Here is a 13039-nt window from a genome sequence, read left to right on the forward strand (position 1 = left end):
TCGCCTTCGAAGTTGAAGGGAAAGTCTTGAAAAACCGTTCCGGTAAATTCTTGCAGAACAAAAATTTTTCCGAAATCATTCTAAGTCGCCCGACGCGTTTAGATTCGTTAGGCTCTTGTGTTTGGTTTACAGGTTCCAATATAAAAGCATAATTTAATTAAAGCGGAAACATTAAATTATACCTTTCTTCCGACATTTCGGAAGAACGAAGTTTGTACCCGAAGACCTCTTGATCTTATACCGTATTCCTCTCCTCTTCTCGAGCGTTGTGTGGGCAACGATCCTTCGAGCAAATATTTCCACCAGAAATCTCCCTCCGATGGCTTTCCTCCATGAAGAGAAGAAAAAGAAGAAGAAGAGGTTGAGAAAGGCTGCCGAGAGAGTCTCGGCCTCCTTTGAGATTTATGCCGTGCACCTTCAACCCCTTGGCCACCCCTTCTTCTTTTATAGCCTAGCCATCCCTTATTTATGGTATAATTAGAGCCATAAACATGGTATAATTATTCCATAAACATGGTATGATTTGATTCAATCAAATCTGGAGAAAACGGCAAGATTTCGGAAGTTACCAATTCGATCCCAGGGACTTAATCGATCAACCAATCGATTAAAATCGCTACTGATTTCTCATTAACACTGGTAATCGATCACCTGATCGATTACCATGCTGGTCCCCCACGGGACTTGATGTGCGTAGGATGTATACCTGTTTTCATGCTTTATTTGCACATCTTTCTGAGTTTATTGTTTTATTCTTATGTATGTTGCATCCCTTATTCATGCATTTAGGCATATATTCTACATTTCCTAGTTCGGAGATCTGCTCGTGCTTTAACATGTTTCAGGGTGGAAATTGGAGCAAAAATGGGCAAAACGGAGTACTATTGAAGATCAGGCAAGACAAGGCCGTGCCTCATAGGCACGACCATGTCTATTCAACTTCTGGCCGTGTTGCAATAGGCACGGGCGTGTGCCAAAATCCCCTCAGCAGCAGCCAGAGGCCGTGTGTCAAAAGCACACCCGTGCTTCAAAACAAAACCAAGACAGTTCATGGCCGTGCCTCCAAAGCACGGCCGTGTCTTCAACCTGGAGCCAGACTCAGCTAAGGCTGTGCCTCACAGGCACGGCCGTGTGCAAGAACAGAAGCGCCCAAGCAGCTGGCCATGCCTAATAAGCACGTCCGTGTCCAGCAACTCAGCTCCAGCCAGTGCATGGCCGTGCCTCCCAGGCACGGCCGTGCCATCAAACAGAAGGAGGACTACTCTGGGCCGTGCCTAAGAGGCACGGCCGTGCCCCAGATTTGAGAGCTCACAGCTTCAGGCCGTGCCCCCAAGGCACGGCCGTGCCTTACCTTGTGCCAGAAGCCAACAATAGGGAGAGACTAAAAACACATCACATAACCTAATTTATTTTATGTGGCCGCCCACCCTTAATCCATCTTCTCCCTTCCTTCCTTGCTAGGACCGGCACCCATAGCAAGCATCCATGTTCTCCCTTCCTTCCTTGCTAGGGCCGATGCCCAAGTGGAGAGGAAGAAGAAGGAGAAGAGGAAGAGGAAGAGGAAGAGGAAGAAGAAGAAGAGTTTCTTTTCTTTTTCTTTTTGGGCGGTTCTCTTTAAGTCTCTTCCTTCTCCTAGCTTTATGTGGCTCCACCTTTAAAGGATTCTTTCCTTTGATAGAGCCGGCGCCCAAAGAAGAAATGAGAGGATAGGAAGAGAAGAAGAGAAAGAAGAAGAGGAAGAGGAAGGAGGAGATAGCTTCTACCTTGAGTTCTTGCTATTGGATAGGAAGAGAGGAAAAGAAAGATTGGGTGGAGTTTCATCTTGGAAGATTATTGCCCGCACAACGTCCAAGAAGAGGAGAGGAATACAACAAAAGATCAAGAGGTCTTCGGGTATGTACAATCATCTACACTACCTACAAAGAAGAAAGTTACAACTATTTTATTTCGTTGCATAATTATTATTATTTTCTTTTGTATGGATCCTGAATACCAACACAAAAGTCCAATAATCTTATGCATTGATCAAGCACATGGTTGATCGAATATGAGGGCTGCTTGAAAAGAATCCGTCTCCGAAAAATTTATGTTTGGCAAGAATTGAACATAACGGAATTCCTAGTTACCAACAAATAAAGATAATACTTCTCGCTACAATATCCATATAATTATAAGGGGATCAACAGGAGGAGATTCCAATTGGGCCAGGAAAGTCCATGGGCAACGCCTTGAGAATTATGACATTAGCACTAGTCAAGGGGAGAAGAAGACCCTTAGATAGGCTTCAGACCCCAAGACTTGAGAGGAGTGAAAATTCCTCATGATAATCCTTTGGTCATTCATGCCACTATTGTAAATTATAATGTAGCGCATGTCTTTGTGGATATAGACAGCTCTGTGAACATCATCTTCAAAAGGATCTTCGATCAAATGCAGATAGATGAAGCCGATCTGCAGCCTATGACTACCTCTCTATTTGGGTTTATGGGGCATGAAGTACAACTCCTCAGTCAAATTAGTCTGGCCATATCCTTAGGGGAGGAGCTCCTGCACAGGACTCAGCGCACTCTCTTTACCATAGTCGACACCTCTTCTGCCTATAATGTCATATTGGGAAGACCTACCTTAAGTACTTTTCAAGTTGTAGTATCCACCTTGATGTGCGTAGGGTTTATATATGTATTTACGCTTTATTTGCACATCTTTCTGATTTTATTGCTAAAATCTTGTGTACATTGCATCCCTTATTTATGCATTTAGGCACATATCTTGCATTTCCTAGTTCGGAGATCTGCTCATGTTTTTACTTGTTTCAGGATGGAATTTGGAGCAAAAGCGGGCAAAACGGAGTAACAATTGAAGACAAGGCAAGACAGGGCCGTGCCTCATAGGCACGACCGTGTCTATTCAGCCTCCTGTCCGTGCTTCAAAGGGCACGGGCGGTTGCACAAACAGAAGACTAACAAGCCTGGGCCGTGCCTCACTGGCACGGCCGTGCCAACATCCCCCATCATCAGCAGAAGAGGCTGTGTCTACCAGACATGACCGTGCTTTGAAACAGAAGCCAGCCGAGACTTGGCCGTGCCTTACAGGCACGGTCGTGTTTCCAACCTGAAGGAAGCATCTGCTGTTGGCCGTGCCCACCAGGCACGGCCGTGTGTCAAAACAGAAAGGTCTCAGCAGCTGGCCGTGCCTCAAAGACACGACCGTGTCCAGCAAAAGAAGAAGAGACAGGCTGTGGCCGTGCCTCACAGGCACGGCCGTGCCTTCAAACAGAGCCAAGCCAAGTCTGGACCGTGCCCCAGAGGCACGGCCGTGCCCCAAAACAGAAGCTTGACTGCCTAAGGCCGTGCCCCAAAGGCACGGCCGTGCCTCTTCAACCGACAGTGCCCACACTGGGCCGTGCCTCCCAGGCACGGCCGTGTGAGCGGGGGCGTGCTGACTCGTGACCTGCATATAAATAGGTCCTCTTAGTGACCTAAGAAAGGGGAGAGACCTTGGAGAGCCACCGGAGCTGTTTTAGAGCCACCGACGCCTATTTCGGAGCGAGATTCGACGATCCATCCACCGATCCGACTGCTCCAGTCCAACCTCATCCCATCTACACAGAGTTTACAGTCCGAGGAAGAAGATAAGTCTTATTTCCTGTATTCTATTGTAATATCTTCGGAGTAAGATGTATTTTCTCTTTCCTTTGGCTTGTAATCTCCACGCTATGGAGTAGTTCCCTAGATTCTAGGATGTAGGATAAATCAGATGTAATGGATGATTGTATTTTGGATTTGATTAATCTACCGTTTTCAATGATATAATTGTCTATTGCTTTGTGGATTTATGCTTATGTGATGAATGATAAATTGTGTGTGTATGAATCCATGAGGGTAGGGATTGATTGTGGATTGAGGAATCATTAGGCCGTACACCGGGGCGCTTCGTGACAGGAAGAATGCCTTGAACCGGGCGAGTTTCCGAGGGGTTTCTTAATTCATAGTTAATTCTTATGAGGGATAGTTAGCGGTCATCCGTTGTTGGGGAGAGGTCCGTAAAAAGATATCCTGTGACAGGGGATAGGGTTCTTTTAGTACTCCGGGGCGCCTGAGTGACACGGGAATGCCTTGAACCGGGCTTCTAGAACCATCTCAAACCGACAACGAGTGACGTAAGAACACCAATGTTTTATTCCGAGGATACCTGACGAGGTCGAATTGGATAAATTGGTTAATATCCCTACAATTGAACAATTATTGAGGAAAGGTAGAGGATCCAAGTCAATTAATCCATACTTTGAGGAGTCCGAAGTCCTATGATCGTTTCACAACTCAGTGTCACAGTCGATTCCTTTCTCTGAACTCTAGGATAAAGTACTTTAGAACACTCCCATCTCCCCCACACAACTCATGCTCAGTTTTCTCTCCACCTTTTTGTGCTAGATTTAGTAAGTAATTCCACGGTCCCTGTGGATTCGATCTTTTTATTACTTGATGACATTCCGTATACTTGCGGAGAGCTATCACACCTTCCACCTGAAGATGAAGTTCCCAGTCGAGGACCAGGTGGGAAAAGTCCGGGGGAACCAATTGAGCTCCTGAAAATGTTATGTTGACATGGCTTGAACTGACATGCAGAAGAATCAAAAAATTTAAGAGGGCGAGATACATGCCATACAAGAAGCACCTATTTTCCGAATTATTGAAGATTGAGAACAGATACAAATTTATCCCGACTGGACTGAGGTGACAGTTCAAGTAGCCACCCACCTACCTCTAGAGATTAAGCAAAAGTTGGGCATGTGCCTTTTTCGCAACCAAGACGTCTTCACCTGGTCGACCAAAGACCTTACTAGTGTCTTGCTAGCCATCATGGCGCATCATCTTCACACACTTTTCGAGGTCCAATCCATCAAATAGAAAAGGAGGCATTTTGAATCCGAACAGAATCAAGTGATTCTGATAGAAGTCCGTAAGATGATGGAGGTCGGGCATATCAGAGAAGTACAATTCCTAACCTGGCTATCCAATATGGTTCTCGTGTCCAAGCCTGACAACAAATGGAGAGTTTGCATGGATTTCAAAGATCTCAACAAGGCTTGTCCGAAGGACTATTACCCCTACCTCACATTGATCAGTTGGTGGGCTCGACAACAGGGTGTGACTACATTTGTATGTTGGATGTTTATCAAGGCTACCATCAGATTTCCCTAACTGTGGAGGATCAAGAGAAGGTTAGTTTCATCATGACCGATGACACTTTCTGTTATAATGTTATGCCATTTAGACTAATGAATGTAGGAGCCACTTATCAACGCCTAATGAATCGGGTCTTCCAATACCAAGTCGAGTAGAATGTCGAGGTATATGTGGATGACATCCTCATCAAGATGACTCGGGCAAAGAATTTGAACCCGGTATAGAAGAGTCTTGCAACACTATGAGACAATATAAGCTCAAGCTGAATTCGGGCAAGTGCGTTTATAGAGTTAAGCTGGCTAATTCCTCAGATTGGTGGTGACCGAGCAAGGGATAGAAGCTAATCCGAAAAGGTTTAGGCCCTCAGAAGCATGGCACCCATCTCAACCTTCGGGAAGCTCAAAGACTAGTGGGGCGTATCACTGTCCTCTCCAGATTTATAGCCTGGTCGATTGATTAGAGCTTGCCTTTCTTCAAAATATTATGGAAGATTCACCGGTTCGAGTGGAATGAGGATTGTGATAAACTCTCAGGGAACTCAAAGAATACCTATTACATTTGCCTCGGCTCTCCAAACCACAACTGAGTGAGCCATTATGGGTGTACCTGTCTATTACTGAGTGGGCTGTCGACTCAGTCCTAGTCAGACAGGAAGGTCAAGTTTAGCACCCGATATACTGTTGATGTAGGGAGCACCAGATGATCAAACCTAAATTTTGATAATGGAAAAGGGTTCAAGTTAAGTTTATGAAGTAATATGATGAGTTTAACGAGTATGCAGGTAGCACAGGAAAGTCCTAATTGTGACTAGGCAATGGAAGTCTTATTTGGAGGCTATACAAAGGAAGTCCTAATCTGGAGGATTATGCTTAAGACTTGATTTTGAGGACTGGGAAAGAAAGTCTTAATCAGGAGGACTAGACATGAAGTCTTAGCAGATCAAGAGCACTAGGCGGAAGTCTAAGCGGGTCTGGAGGACTAGACGTCTAGCAGTGGAAGACCTGAGGGCCAAGGATTGGAGCTAAACAAAAGTTCAATATGTCTAGAGGACCTGGTTGGCACAAGATAAATTCTCTCGAGTGGAGTGGATGAGGACATGCTCCCAGTAAGGGGAATAGTTGGCGTCGATCTGACCTAGAATTTCACTAGAAATCTAAAGTCAAAATCAAACAGTTTACAAAATTGTTCACTTTTTTGTTACATTTTATGTTTTGGACTAACTTGTAATGCAGGAAAGGAGGGACTGAAATTTTGTGTTCCGGGCGCCCTTATTTAGATCCAGGCAATCGGATAGTCCAAGCGCCTAAATTAGTTCCAAGCGATCAGACGTTAGTGGAGCAGGCCAGCGAGGCAGATGAGCTGACAAAGTCTCAGTGGTTGGGACACCTCAGCCTCCAAGCGCCTGGATAGATTTTAGGCGCCCGAATTTGGATACGGCGTTGTAGAGTTAAAGTTGATCCGACAACCTACACATCAGCATCCAACCGCCCAGAAGGGATGCAGGTGCCCAAAAGATGTCGAGTCAGTGTCGAAAGTGAATCAACGAGATGATGTGGAGGCACCCGGAAAAACTTTCAGGTGCCTGAATCAATCCATATAAGCAGTCTTGAGGGGGAACCTTAGAAGCATCTGAATACACCTCAATGATGATCTTCTGCGCGAAATTCTTCTGTCCGAAACGCTATTGTCACGCCAAGGAGCTGCACTAAATTCTGTACATTCATTGTTACTTTGTTGGTAAACTAACTTTCTCTTTTGTACTTAAAGTTTGTAGGTCGATATACATGTTACCAATTCTAATCGATTTGTAAAAATGGTTAATTGTCTTTTGTAAGAGGGGAGTTATTTAGTGGATTATCCATCGGAAATGATCATTGATCGTGGGCCTTAAAGTAGTAGCCTGTGGCTGTGAACCAAGTAAAACCAACTATGTCATTCTTGTTATTTTCTGCTATACGTTCTGATTTACAGAAGTTACATAAGTTTTTCGTAAAAAAGTGAAAACGCAAAGAAGTGCTATTCACCCCCTTTAGCGCTCCTAATCGATCTTACAATTGGTATCGGAGCAAGGGATGATTAATCTTAGTGTAACCATTGATCCAGTGGTTTTTTTATTTTTATCCATTTTTGCTATAATTTTATATTTTATTACTCCCGCACTACTAATCCAAGATCAGTATTGATACATATATATTTTTTGTTATTGTGTGTGCAAGATTTATGATCCATCAGGAAGGCTACAACACCGCTAGACCACCGCTATTCTTTGGGGAGGATTTCATCTACTAGAAAAGTAGAATGGAGTACCACCTCACGACACAGGTGGATATGTGGATTGTAATCCAGATAGGATTTACAATTTCCACTAACAACGACGGCATTCTGCAATCTTGTGAAAAGTGCGACACAACCACGAAGTGGAAGATCAAAGCCGATGCCAAAGCAACCTAGACGCTCTAGTGTGGGTTAATAAAGGAAGAGCTCAACCGAGTTGGTCCATCAATAAGCACTAAAGACTTATGGGATAAACTCATCAAGCTACATGAGAGGACCTTCGACACTAAAGTGAGCAAGCATGATCTTCTACTCAACAAACTCTACAATATTAAGATGCAAGAAGGAGAATTCGCAAGTGGGTTATATAAGATACTAGAAATGTTATGGTTAGAATTAACCAATTAAAGGTTGAGTTTTTAATTGGGCTGGATTAAGTGAGTCGAAGCCCAAATTAGCCAAACCTATTTAGGTTAATGGGTCAGATCTAAAATTGGATTAAACACGTAAATTGCTACTGGTAGAGAATGGAACTCGTCTTGCAAAGACGAAATGAACAAAACTGATTTAGGTCAAATAAGAGATTGTTTGGTTAGTGAATCAAACAATTTAATTTTGAACAAAATTAAACCAACTTGGTTTGGTTTGTGATGGAAGAAGTTTTGACAAAATAAAAGGGATGAGAAGACTCGTCTTGCGAAGACGAATTGAATAAAACTAATTTGGGTCAAATCGGAAGTCGTTTGGTTAGTAAACCAAGCGAACCAAGATTGAACCTGATTCGCTACAGTAATCAGTTCAATGGTTATAGTAAACCCTAGGTTTTTAAGATGATTTAGCCCAAACTCAAATCCTGATTTGAGAATTACTGTTACTCCTCATTATCAATTCATCCTTCAAGCAACCAACCGAAATAACAGAACCGAACAATCCATATACACATCTGAATCCAATCATAATATATATATAAATTAAAGAATCGCATGGCATTAAAGGGAGAGTGGAGAGTGAGTACTCGGCTCTGAGCTGCTGCTAAACTCGAAGAGTTTGTCGCGACTGGAGAAGACAACGAGTACGATCTCGACATCGTAGAGGACAGAGAGCTCGTAAGCCTTCTTGAGCAAGTCGTTACAGTGCTTGGAGAAGATCACCTTCCGGTTCACCTTGTTCTCAATCTGCATCAGTTCCACCTTGATCGGTCGCTCTATCGCCTTCGATATGCCCCTATTGATCTCCCCTCTTCTTTCGATCGGTGAAGGGACGAAAAGGATTGGGCAAACTTCGGCTCCTCCACCGACGTTGACGCCAACGGGAGCAATGCGGCGATGGAGGATCGCGACGGGGGAAAAGGGAAAATGTCGATCGCGAACTTAGGCGAAGAAGAAGAAAGAGTCGCGTGTTCACTGTTTATACAAGATTCCTAACGGGTTTCGGGTTTAATTTGACCCGAACCATTAATTATTATCTAATTGGGCTGAGTTTAATTGGGATGTAATTTGGGCTGATCAATTTGGGCTGGCTTAATTGAGTTGGCTAAATGGGTTTAATAATTAAACCCAAATAAAACCTAAACTAATAAATACCTAACCTTTAATGATAATTATTAGACCTAATAGTTAACCCTCTTAATCCTTATTAACCAATTAGAGCTAAATTATTTATAATTAACTCTAAAAAAATTTCATATCTTACCCATCAAATATATAATGTCTAATTTTAATTTTTTTTATCAGACATCAAAATATAAATTCAGTTATCAATTTTTTTATCAGATATCAAAATATAAATTCGGTTATCAATGTCATGCGCCAATATTAAAATCTTCTAGACTTTGGCGAGCACACTTCTTCCACTTTTGCTAAAACCTTATGGATTTCTACATCTGCCAATACTTATTAGTCATTCTCCATTTACCAAGGACCACTTGGACATTTTGTGTGTGTGTGTGTATGTTATGCTCCAACCTCAACACCAGTTGAGTCCTCACTGTGGGGATCTATATGCGCGAAAAACCGATTAAACCACATATATCGCAGCGGAAAACAGGATCCCTCCAGAAGATCCATGCGAAAACATACTCGTTTGACGATTCTACCTACTAGAATCGAGTTTACCTTCGATGCGTGCCCTTCGCAATCCCGACAGCAACTCTTGCCTTCAAGGTCGTCGGATCTCAGCACGATCAGTGTGTTCGCGCCTCTAAGGTATCCACACGAACACTGAAATGGAGTAGAACCGAACTGTGGTGCTAGCCACAAAGTAAGGTTCGGCCAAGGGAAGAAGAAGAGAGGAAGAGCAAGAACAAGAGCAACCAACAACCCTTCATCAAGAGCCTCTCACCCTCTTTTATAGCCCATCATGGATGAAGGGGAAATTAATATAATATTAATTCCGAAATTAATATTTTATTAATTCCAATGCATCTCATGCAAAAGATCTTTCTCCTCTTTTAATGAAAGATCATGCATCTCATGCATGGCAATCTTTCTCTTCTTTTAAGGAAGATAATGCAGCTTTTAGTTATCATGCATCCCATGCATGATAGCCTTTAATCAAATTCGAATTTTGTCTTGTGTGACTTGAGTCCAACTCGAGTCTCACACAATCTGAGCTGACTTGAGTCCAACTCGAGTCCAACTCGAGTCCAGCTCAATCTGAATTGACACTAAGGGCTAATTTTAACACTCACTGTATTTGTAATTTTCTTATCATGTTTATGCATTTGGACATTTGACACTCATTAAAGTAACAAGGTAAGCCTCAACTCTATCAACCCCATGAAAATAACCACTTAGAGCATTTATTCACAAACAATATACCTAACTTAATCATATCAAAATAACTTGGCTCTGTCAACTCCATGAAAATAACCACTTAGAGCATTCATTGCACCAACCTAACTTAATCATATCAAAGTAACTTGGCTGAACTTATCACTTGACGTATGGCCATGTAGTAATTTTGCAAAAACTATAAGGATATAAATTTACCAAATTTGATCATAAGCACTCCTTTATGTTCGTTGGACTCTTTGAAATCATTTGATGCCTTTTTTTTCAGCTTATACCAATATAAGTTCATGGTGTAGCTTTGCTAAAATTGCTGAATGATCATAAAAAAAAATTTAAAAGGAAGCGAGGATGGTGATGGTGGTAAAATTTTACTTATTTAATATTTCTACCAGCTTTATAAGCGACAAAGGCTCTTTTGAATGCATTAAAATAGAAAAGAAATAAAAACAAAAATAATTGAATAAAAATGACGATGTAGGTCAAGGAAAAAGTTTAAGGGTCTGCTTAAGATGGAGATACAAAATGGAATTTTAGAGAAAATAAATGATTTTTTTGAACGTTATTGTGGTAGAATTACATCAATATATTTGAATGTTTCATTTAACTAACATTGGAGTTCAAAAGATGGACCATTATCATTATTAATATTAAAAAAATGATACGTTACCTGAAAAATATAGTATGAAATTCAACATGACACACTCAACTGCATGGATGTGGACTCCACTGTATGAATGTGGAACCCACTGCATAGAGTGTGTCATGTTAAATTTCATACTACATTTTTTATATAGTATGTCATTACTTTAATATTTATATATCATTAATTCACTTATCCGACAAGTCTAAGTAAATAAATAATAAGAGCCTCCTTATTAATGTTAATATGTAAATGTTATAATAGTCAAGTATGTTACAATCAATATTCATACATATATCAATATTTAATTTTTTAAACGTAATTAATAAATATACTTAAAAAATTATGAACTTATAAGAATAAAATTAAAAATGTGTTTATTTATTTAATATAAATAGACAAAGAGAGTCATAAATAATTATTTAATATAATTGATATATAATATATGAATTTTATATATTTTTTTAAGATGCAGTATATATTATTATTCAATTTAATATTGAATTCCTAATAATGTCCACTTGTCGGATCCGGATCCTTAGATCATACCACGAGACCCTGACTCCTGGCTGGTAAATCACAGCTAATTCAACCGTTCTTCCCTTGAGAGATTGCAAGGATGAACCGTGCGAACAGATAGCGGCCGTGGAATTTTTGCCTACGGTGGACCGTCGGATGCGTGGCCAGGATCAGCTTCCAGTCGCATCCAACGGTCGTTTGAGTCCACGTCCGGAGGAAGACGAAGCCGTTTCCCCCTTCCTCGCGCGCGCGCGCGGAGAGGTGTAACTGTGATCAGAGATCTTGGTCTCTCTGCGTTCTTCCTCTTGCGATTTCTCCTCCTACCTTTAGCATCGATCTCCAGCATACTTGAAGGAGAGAGCGTCTCGGAGGCGACCCGATGGGATCTGGCGGCGTAAAGCTGCTACCTTGGCGTAAAAATATGCTAGATTTGCCTTCCCATGTTTCGCTGCTGCTGCTGCCGTCGCTGCTTCTCCTTGGTTCCCTTTTCATCGCCAGATCGGAGGACGTCACCCTCGGATGCACTCTCTCCGCGTCGAGCAACTCTCGCTGGACTTCCCCCAGCGGGACCTTCTCCCTCGGTTTCATCTCAGACCCGGATAACCCCTCGCTCTATCTCGCTGCCATCACCTTCTCCGGCGGAGTTCCTGTTTGGAGCGCCGGAGGCATCTCCGTCGACTCCGGCGCGTCCCTCCAGCTCCGCTCTGACGGTGACCTCCGCCTCGTCCACGATTCCGGCACGGTTGTCTGGCAGTCCAACACCACTGGTCGAGGCGTCTCCTCTGCTGCCCTCGGCAATAACGGCAACTTCGTGCTCAGAGATTCAACCGGTGGCAACGTTTGGGACAGCTTCGGACACCATCCTCCAGTTGCAAAGTTTCAACTATAGCCAGGTCCTGTACTCTGGCGACTACACCTTCTACCTTAGCCGGACAGGAAACCTAACCCTTGTCTGGAACCACACTATTACTTACTTCAACAAAGGGTTCAACTCCACCTTCACCGGCAACAGGACGCTAACTTTCCCATCTTTGACCCTCCAATCCAATGGCATCGTTTCGCTCTCTGACTCCTCGCTTCCCACCTCCGTTGCAATCGCTTACAGCAGTGATTACGGTGAGACTGGCGACATTATGCGATATCTGAAGCATGATTCTGACGGAAATCTTAGAGTTTACACCGCCGGCAGCGGGAGCAATACTGCCACGGAGCGATGGTCGGCCGTGGAGGGGCCAGTGCAAGGTGTTCGGATGGTGCGGCAACATGGGCATCTGCAGCTACAACGAAACGTCGCCCACCTGCGAGTGCCCCTCCCGAAATTTCGAACTCGTGGATCCAACGGAGGATAGAGATTTAGGATTGCCCTGGCAATTCCTGTTAGTGCCAGCCCTTAGTGTCAATTATAAGATGATTATTTAGGGAACATATGTATCATATTCATTAATAAAAGCAAGGTTTATTTATTATACTTATTTCTTATCCGTGCTATATGAATAAATATAATAGGGTCCTTGAGTAGTAGGTTCTTGTCTACAACATATTGATTAGTAGAATTGATAGTGAGAGTCTGTAGACATATATAGAACACTACTCTTATCTATTCCTAGTCGAGCATTAATATGCAAGGA

The 13039-nt window shown here is 42.6% G+C and overlaps 1 pseudogene; it reads left to right on the forward strand.

Annotated features, from left to right (window-relative positions):
• Positions 1-11790: 11790 nt before the first annotated feature.
• Positions 11791-12830, forward strand: LOC141842864 (G-type lectin S-receptor-like serine/threonine-protein kinase At1g34300; annotated as a pseudogene).
• The last annotated feature ends 209 nt before the right edge of the window (positions 12831-13039 follow it).

The sequence above is a fragment of the Curcuma longa genome, chromosome 12 (genome assembly GCF_044706935.1).
Source record: "Curcuma longa cultivar G26 ecotype Majalengka, Jawa Barat chromosome 12, ITB_CL_G26_1.1, whole genome shotgun sequence".
In the NCBI taxonomy this organism is placed as follows: domain Eukaryota; kingdom Viridiplantae; phylum Streptophyta; class Magnoliopsida; order Zingiberales; family Zingiberaceae; genus Curcuma; species Curcuma longa.